Below are 10,476 nucleotides of genomic sequence, written 5' to 3' on the forward strand. Positions count from 1 at the left end.
AATGAAGGAAGTGAATAATATACACACACACACACACACACACACACATATATATATATATATTTATATATATATATATATATGTGTGTGTGTGTGTGTGTGTGTGTGTGTGTGTGTGATTGTGTGTATATTATTCACATATATATATAACACACACACACACACATATATATATATATATATATATATATATATATATATGTGTTTGTGTATATATATGTTCACACACACTTTAATAAATTCCTACTCTAACACTACTCTAACACATATACAAATATATTAGAGTGTGAAAAATAGATAACCAGGTCCAGCTATGAATTTTGCACTTTGCTGCATATTTTCTGTCTTTGAATTGTAATATAGTTATAATCAAGGAATATCATTGACTCCCTGTGACACATACAAGGAATAAAACACAATTAGTGAGGCTGTGTTTGATGGATCAGACAAGCTGTTGTGTTTGCATACACTGTGGCTGTAAAATCTCATAGGAGTGAGTAAGAGTAAACTGTACTGTAAGTAGGTCAGTGTGTTTTATTTGCAAATTGATCTATCTTATGCAGAATTATTTGTCCAAGGGGCCATAAAGGGCGGTAACTGAGGGCTACAAAATTTAACCCCAAGAGGCTGAAGAAGTCCTGTGGAGCCTTTGTCAATAAATACACAAAAGAAATTACCAGAGATATCTGCAATACATTCCATAGGTGTATGTTCCATCTATTTTTGATAACGGTCGGTTTTAATTGTATGGCCATTTGGGTTAAGTGAATATTGATTTTTGGTGTAGCTTCCATTACAACAAATATTGCAATTGGTGTATGTATTTGTGTATCTCCATAAAAGGGAAAATGTAATTACCTTAAGCTTTTATGTTTTACATCTAATATTTATTTTTAGTTGTCCTAAATAGTAATAAAAAAAATTCCTCTGGTTTTTTTTTTCACTTTTTTGGGGGGGTAGGGGGGGTGTGGGTGGTTGGGGGCGTTTCAGGTTTTTGTGCCTACAGGCACCTGAGATGTAAATCCGGCCCTGGTTACATACAGTATATTGCCTTATATTGTCTTAGCATACCCTCTTCTGATGTACACTGCACTATACATAGAAATGTTACATACAGTATATTGCCTTATATTGTCTTAGCATACCCTCTTCTGATGTACACTGCACTATACATAGAAATGTTACATACAGTATATTGCCTTATATTGTCTTAGCATACCCTCTTCTGATGTACACTGCACTATACATAGAAATGTTACATACAGTATATTGCCTTATATCGTCTTAGCATACCCTCTTCTGATGTACACTGCACTATACATAGAAATGTTACATACAGTATATTGCCTTATATCGTCTTAGCATACCCTCTTCTGATGTACACTGCACTATACATAGAAATGTTACATACAGTATATTGCCTTATATTGTCTTAGCATACCCTCTTCTGATGTACACTGCACTATACATAGAAATGTTACATACAGTATATTGCCTTATATTGTCTTAGCATACCCTCTTCTGATGTACACTGCACTAAACATAGAAATGTTATATACAGTATATTGCCTTATATCGTCTTAGCATACCCTCTTCTGATGTACACTGCACTATACATAGAAATGTTACATACAGTATATTGCCTTATATTGTCTTAGCATACCCTCTTCTGATGTACACTACACTATACATAGAAATGTTACATACAGTATATTGCCTTATATCATCTTAGCATACCCTCTTCTGATGTACACTGCACTATACATAGAAATGTTACATACAGTATATTGCCTTATATTGTCTTAGCATACCCTCTTCTGATGTACACTGCACTATACATAGAAATGTTACATACAGTATATTGCCTTATATCGTCTTAGCATACCTTCTTCTGATGTACACTGCACTATACATAGAAATGTTACATACAGTATATTGCCTTATATTGTCTTAGCATACCCTCTTCTGATGTACACTGCACTATACATAGAAATGTTACATACAGTATATTGCCTTATATCATCTTAGCATACCCTCTTCTGATGTACACTGCACTATACATAGAAATGTTACATACAGTATATTGCCTTATATTGTCTTAGCATACCCTCTTCTGATGTACACTGCACTAAACATAGAAATGTTACATACAGTATATTGCCTTATATCGTCTTAGCATACCCTCTTCTGATGCACACTTTGTTATAGATATATACATATACAGTATATATATATATATATATATATATATATATATACAGTATATATATATATATATATATATATATATATATATATATATATATATATATATATATATATATATATATATATATATATATATATATATTTATATATATATATATATATAATAGAAGACAGCACTCACTGGTCTTGAGTAATTTAATTAGAGCTATTTTTTGCTTTGCTCAAGACCAGTGATTGCTGTCTTCTATTACTTATATCATAACCTGCATTCAGCACCCTGGCAACTTTATATCTGTTCGTGAGAGTGTACCTTTCTCTGCAAGTATATATATATATATAAATATATATATATATATATATATATATATATATATATATATATATATATATATATATATATATATATATATATATATATATATATATATATATTGGAATATACATTTAGAAATACATAGAACATAAAATATACTGCTATGTGCAGAACATTGGCATGTCAAATATTTACAGTAAATACTCAGTATAACACTTTACTAATATGAATATTGCATAAATATGAATTTTTATGTTTCCATCTACTTAACTGCAAAGGGTTATTATGCACATAAATATATGTCTATATGAGTGTACATATGTATTTATGTGTTTATATGTGTTCATATGTATTTATGTGTTTATATGTGTACATATGTATTTATGTGTTTATGAACATATGTATTTATGTGTTTATATGTGTATATATGTATGTATGTGTTTATATGTGTATATATGTCTATCTGTGTGTACATATGTATTTATGTGTTTATATTTGTACATATGTATTTATGTGTTTATATGTGTATATATGTATTTATGTGTTTATATGTGTATATATGTCTATCTGTGTGTACATATGTATTTATGTGTTTATGAGTGTATATATGTCTGTATATACATATATACACACATATAAATGCATCTGTATACATATATACACATATAAATACATAAATACATCTGTATACATATATACGCATATAAATACATAAATACATCTGTATACATATATACGCATATAAATACATAAATACATCTGTATACATATATACACATATAAATGCATAGCTACATCTGTACACATATATACACATTTAAATACAAAAATACATCTGTATACATATATACACATATAAATACATGAATACATCTGTATACATATATCTTTAGACATGTATGTATCTCAATGGTAAAGGGACAGTCAAGTCCAAAAAAACCTTTCATGATTTAAATAGGGGATGTCATTTTAAACAACTTCCAAATTTACTATTAGCACCAATTTTGCTTTGTTCTCTTGGTATTCTTAGTTGAAAGACTGCCTCTAATCTAAATGCATTTTGACCACTAAAGGGCATTAGTTCATGAGTTTTGTATAAATAACATTGAGCACATGCACGTGAAGTGACCTAGGAGTGAGCACTGACTGGCTAAAATGCAAGTCTGTCAAAAGAACTGAAATAAGGGGGCAGTCAGCAGAAGTTTAGATCACAGAGTTAAAAAGTATATTATTTTAACAGTGTTGGTTATGCAAAACTGGGGAATGGGTAATAAAGGGATTATCAATCTTTTTAAATAAAAAAATTCTGGTGTTGACTGTCCCTTTAAATCCCTTTGGCTGCCTTGATTGAGCCCTTATAACTTTTTTTTGTGAAATATTTTTTTTTTATCATTTGTATTAGACAGTTTTAATATGAGTTTAAGTGTACTTTGTAATGTATTTTTGATGTGTTTTGTGCAACTTTTATGTTTGACAAAACAGTTAACCAGAGCTTGCGGTAATCATTCTAGTGTTAACTTTCAACTCACAATAATATGAACACATTTTAACCTGTGCACAAATGATTACAAAAACCCGATACTGCTTGCATTCAAATGTTTGTGCTCCATTTGTAATCTGTCCCTTAATAGGTTAAAGGGACACTGAACCCCATTTTATTTCTTTTGTGATTCAGATAGAGCATGACATTTTAAGCAACGTTCTAATTTACTCCTGTTATCAAATTTTCCTCATTCTCTTGGTATCTTTATTTGAAATGCAAGAATGTAAGTTTAGATGCCGGCCCATTTTTGGTGAACAACCTGGGTTGTCCTTGCTGATTGGTGGATAAATTTATCCACCAATAAAAAAGTGCTGTCCAGAGCGCAGAACCAAAAAAAGCTTAGATGCCTTCTTTTTTTAAATAGAGATAACAAGAGAACAAAGAAAAAATGATAATAGGAGTAAATTAGAAAGTTGCTTAAAATTGCTGCTCTATCTGAATCACAAAGGAACAAAATTGGGTTCAGTGTCCTTTTAAGCTTTTCTAGGTTAAGGGTAATATGGTAAAAAAGAGGGAAATGAAGTTATTCCATTTCTCTGTGTATTCTCTAAATAAAGTCACCTGCAGTGAGTGGGTGTAGAAATGTTTTTTCCATGCAGTAGTGCTGGAAAATCATAAGGATGTCTTGTGACTGGAAAATGCTGTGTTTTGAAATGACATCAGCTGCAGGAGTTGCACATTTTCATTATTGGACTAGATTTATGAAGCCCCTACGGCAGCCCTACGGCTCTTCGCCACCTCTAAACTGGCGAAATTCAATCTCCTCGGTCGAGTCCGACCGAGGAGATTGACAGCTCCTGCCCGCGCGTGATTGGCTGTGCGCGGGCAGGGGGCGGGATTGCACGCGAGCGCAAAATTGCGCTCGTGTGCAATGCCGAAAGCCTGCGGGTATTTTCGCCCCACCACAGGCGAGCTGAGGCGTACAGGGGCGCGTATACAGATTTAATAAATCTAGCCCATAGTGTGACGGAATTAGGGGATGGGTGGGATTATATGGAGGGAGGGTGGGCAGTGTTTCAGGTGAACTGAGTGTGTAAATACATAATGATTTTATCACAGAAAGTCTAAATAGAAATTGTTTAGGTGTGCATGTTCTTCATTCCTGGTAGAAATCTATTTTGTTTATTCAAAGCTCTTATAAATATATGTCTATATGTTTGTACATATGTATTTATGTGTTTATATGTGTACATATGTATTTATTTGTTTATATGTGTATGTATGTATGTATGTGTTTATGTGTACATATGTATTTATGTGTTTATGTGTACATATATACTTATTTGTTTATATGTGTATGTATGTATTCATGTGTTTATATGTGTATATATGTATTTATGTGTTTATATGTGTATATATGTATTCATGTGTTTATATGTGTATATATGTATTTATGTGTTTATATGTGTATATATGTATTTATGTGTTTATATGTATATGTATGTATTTATGTGTTTATGTGTACATATGTATTTATGTGTTTAAGTGTACATATGTATTTATTTGTTTATACGTGTATATATGTATTTGTTTATATGTGTATATATGTATTTATGTGTTTATATGTGTATATATGTGTATACTGTATATGTATTTATGTGTTTATGTGTACATATGTATTTATTTGTTTATATGTGTATATATGTATTTATGTGTTTATATGTGTATATATGTATTTATGTGTTTATATGTGTATACTGTATATGTATTTATGTGTTTATGTGTACATATGTATTTATTTGTTTATATGTGTATATATGTATTTATGTGTTTATGTGTACATATGTATTTATTTGTTTATATGTGTATATATGTATGTATGTGTATATATGTATTTATGTGTTTATATGTGTATATATGTATTTATGTGTTTATATGTGTATATATGTATTTATGTATTTATATGTGTACATATGTATTTATGCGTATATATGTTTATATGTGTGTACATATTGAGGAATTGAAAGTCAAAATGATACTTTAATGATTAAGATACATCATGAAATAAAAAAAACATATTCTGCAATATAAATCTACTATAAAATTGACCTCTTTTTCTTCTTTGTTAAAGCTTTCCTTGAGAGCATACAGAGGTAGGCTCTGGAGTGTTCACGTGACTTTAGCCCTATATGGCATCAAATTTTGAATCAATAGTTGTAACAGTGTTAAACATATAGGGCCAGATTACAAGTGGAGCATTCATTTATAGCGCACGCGCAAACTGGCAAATTACAAGTGGCCGGTAGCAATTAGCACTTATAAAATTAACCAGAGTTCAGACCTCTGGTTAATTTTATAAATGTGCCCCAAAAGCACCCAAATGCAGTGTCATGTATTGTATTAAAAAAATAAAGATAGCATCTTCTTTATTTTTTAATAAAATAACTGCAAAAAGCAGTTTTTGGGGCCTAAAGTAAGTGGGTGGGGGTGTTTGAAAAAAAAAAAAAAAACGGCACTGAAAAGTGCCTTTACATTGTGGTGTATGGAAACTGTGTGTTCCCTGTAATCATGCTTATATACAAATATATTTATGTGTTAATATGTGTATATACTCATATTAACACAAAAATATATAGGTATATAATCATATACATATATATTTACACTTTGTGGCATCGCTGCATGATTTACCTCCTCCGTGGCGCAAAGTTCTCATGCCCACTTCTCACGGCATGAGAACAAGGCTCCCATTTGAGCCTATGAAAGCGCACTCTTGCATTAATGTCAACTTTAGCGTGTGCTGGTATTACTCAGGGGAGTGCTAAAATCGTTTTCACAAAAGCAATATTTATAGCTCCACTTGTAATCTGGACATTAGTGCTGAACAAGTCATGTGCAGCTCTATATACTAAGAAAAATAAACCTCTTTTAAACCTGCTAGCCAATATCTATATAAACTATTTTAAGCGCAGTACCACACGATTCTGATGCTGTATATATGAAAAAGATATGTAAAATTTAAAAGTTGTATACAAAATAATTTGAATTGCTAAAATCCACACATTCATAGAAGACACTTGCAATATTGGGTTAGTAGCATAGAAATAACAAGAGGTACTTAAAACCAAATACTTAGAAGCAAATCAAATTATCTCAAATTCATAAAAAACATCGAAAATATACACATAAGAAAAATAAAAACACAATCATCTGAATTAAGTCCATACAAAGAAAATGCAATTGTTTTTGTGCTTCCAGAACTGATATTTGTCTGAAAGCAAAGGAGACAGAGATGGTCTCGTTATAGGCGGTTAAAAGTATATCAAAATAGTGTATATAGGTACTTACACCAGATGATTTTGTTCCGGCTTCTAAAATCCCTCAAAGGACCGTAAGGTAGTAGCGGTATTCTCGGGCTATTATCTCTAATACCCGGTTCTTTGTTTTTGGCGACTTTGAGGAAATCCTGGGGTCTCTTTCATACAGCTGTTAGGCAAACACAGCGATTCTCATGCTTCCGACACAGACCGTTACAGCTCCCCTTCCTACACCTGCTGTTTACAGGTGCTCCTTCTGGACAAAGTTTATTAGGTAGGTAGTTTGAGCAACGCGCTTCCGAGGTTACCCTCCTTTTCTCAAGCTCCTCGGAATCGTACAGTACTACGCTTAAAATAGTTTATATAGATATTGGCTAGCAGGTTTAAAAGAGGGTTTTTTTCTTAGTTAATCTACCTCCTATTTTATTCCAGCGCTTCCTTTTTGTTGTCTCAAAAACTGTTTCTTTGTTTTGATCGTTTCTCTGGATCAATCATTTGAAAGGAAGTACAGTATCTTAAAGAATTGCGCTGATTACCTTTTGTACTTTTTGTGTTTGACTTGCAGCTCTGTATACTCATGGATAATCAAACAATGTTTCATTTAAATACTTGGGTATCACAACTCATTGCTACAGAAAAGAACTGATACAGAAATAATTTGGGCTTTTCCTAATAAATAAAATAAAGAACTAAAAATTCTAATCTACAAAACCAAGATCAATATAATATCAGTATTCACATGAAGTAAAAGCTCTTTAAATGTAACACAAAATCATTCTGTGTATTGTCACAGCTTTCTAGCAGCAAATAACTCTTCACTGTATAAACTATGGTTACATCCTTCTCTACAGGACTATTAGAAGATTAATATTCTTTTGTGATTCAGACCAAGCATACAATTTTAAAAAAGTTTCCAATTATTCTATTATCAAATTTTCTTTGTTCTCATGGTATACTTTGTTGAAGAGATACCTAGGTAAGTTTCAGGAGAACTACATGGCAAAAAATACTGCTGCCACATAGTGCTCTCTTGTATATGGATAACATTCTTGCAAAACTGCTGCCAGATAGTGATCCAGACGCTCCTGATATTTTTCAAAAAAAGATACCAAGAGAATGAAGTAACTTTGATAAGAGAAGCAAATTAGAAAATTGTTTAAAACTGCTGCTCTATCTGAATCATACAAGAAAAATGATGGGTTTCATATCCCTTTAACAACCCCTTTATAAAATGATGGATTCTAAACATTTATGTGTTTAAACTAAATAATGCTATGTAGAATAATATTATTTATCCTCTTCTGCTACAGATTTTTTTGTTGTTACACAACAATACTCTGTACAGATTTAAGTGGCGCAATACAAAGAAATGATGATAATAATAACAATATTAATCATTCAGTATAAAACTTTACATTCTTAATTTAGGTTTCCATATAAACTTTAATTTTTTAAAAACCTAATTTCAAAAATGTCTCAGTAATAAACTAACATATTGTATTTTGTAACATATTTCACTCAGTATCTACCAGTTACAGTGTTGTAGAATCCTCTGTAGCTTATAGACAAAAAAAAAGACATACTTGTGTTACAGCAGCATAAATGAACTTGCTATAAAGTGCTAAACACTATTTCATTTTGTAACCACAGACAATATTAATACAACGCATCATTCCATAGTCAGCCACTGATTTAGCAGATAAATGTGTCCTTACCCTAAGTTCCTGTAGCTCTGCAGTAAAAACGTGTGTGCTGCTCTCTTGGAGATTATTAAGCAAATGAACAGAGGGTGTGTAGCATCTTTATGTAACGCCTGCCCAGCTATTTGAGAAGAAATGCTTTAATCTCTATAACTAAGCTTGCTTACAGATCATTTACTTTCACAGCAGATTGTATACATTTATGTTTTCTTTTTTTTTCTTTCAGAGATAATTAACTATATTCAAGGATATGTATCTATCTATTTATTTATCTATCTGTCTGTCCATCCGTCTGTCCATTTGTCTATCATCCATCTATCTATTTATTTATCTATCTGTCCATCCGTCTGTCCATTTGTCTATCATCCATCTATCATCTATCTATCTATCTATCTAGTATCTATCTATCTATCTATCTATCTATCTATCTATCTATCTATCTATCTATCTATCTATCATCTATCTATTTATCTATCTAGTATCTATCTATCATCTATCTATCTATCTATCTATCCAGTATCTATCTATCTATCTATCTATCTATCTATCTATCTATCTATCTATCTATCTATCATCTATCTATCATCTATCTATCTATCTATCTATCTATCTATCTATCTATCTATCTATCATCTATCTATCTATCTATCTATCTATCTATCTATCTATCTATCTATCTATCTAGTATCTATCTATCTATCTATCTATCTATCTATTATCTATCTATCTATCTATCTATCTATCTATCTATCTATCTATCTATCTATCTATCTATCTATCTATCTATCTATCATCTATCTATCTAGTATCTATCTATCTATCTATCTATCTATCTATCTATCTATCTATCTATCATCTATCTATCTATCTATCTATCTATCTATCTATCTATCTATCTATCTATCTATCTATCTATCTATCATCTATCTATCATCTATCTATCTAGTATCTATCTATTATCTATCTATCTATTTATCTATCTAGTATCTATCTATCTATCTATCTATCTATCTATCATCTATCTATCTATCTATCTATCTATCTATCTATCTATCTATCATCTATCTATCTATCTATCTATCTATCTATCTATCTATCTATCTATCTATCTATCTATCTATCTATCTATCATCTATCTATCATCTATCTATCTATCTATCTATCATCCATCTATCTATCTATCTATCTATCTATCTATCTATCTATCTAGTGCAGCGTCTAATAAATTCCTAACCACACAGAAATTAAACAAATATTAGTAGTCGAATCAAGCAATCACATATATGGCGCACAACCCCACAAAAAAAGACCTAACCTTAAAACTTAAAAAAAAAACTAATCTATCCATTGGGGCTTTTGTATGGGCAGCCAATAGGATGAAAGTGGCTTAAACTCTATTGTCTGATTTGAACAACCAATAGGATTTATGCAGCTATCATTCTATTGGCTGATTTA

At 31.1% G+C, this 10,476-nt stretch overlaps 1 protein-coding gene across 1 annotated transcript in view; it reads right to left on the reverse strand.

The window, feature by feature from the left end:
• The window catches only part of LOC128641790 (lipopolysaccharide-induced tumor necrosis factor-alpha factor homolog), a 67,992-nt gene extending 58,870 nt beyond the window's left edge, over window positions 1-9,122 (reverse strand). The window contains exon 1 of the mRNA XM_053694324.1: window positions 9,037-9,122. The gene's annotated coding sequence lies outside the window, so the exon portion shown is untranslated. The remainder of the gene's footprint in view (window positions 1-9,036) is intronic.
• Between the last annotated feature and the right edge of the window lie 1,354 nt (window positions 9,123-10,476).

This window comes from Bombina bombina, chromosome 11 (genome assembly GCF_027579735.1).
Source record: "Bombina bombina isolate aBomBom1 chromosome 11, aBomBom1.pri, whole genome shotgun sequence".
In the NCBI taxonomy this organism is placed as follows: Eukaryota; Metazoa; Chordata; class Amphibia; order Anura; family Bombinatoridae; genus Bombina; species Bombina bombina.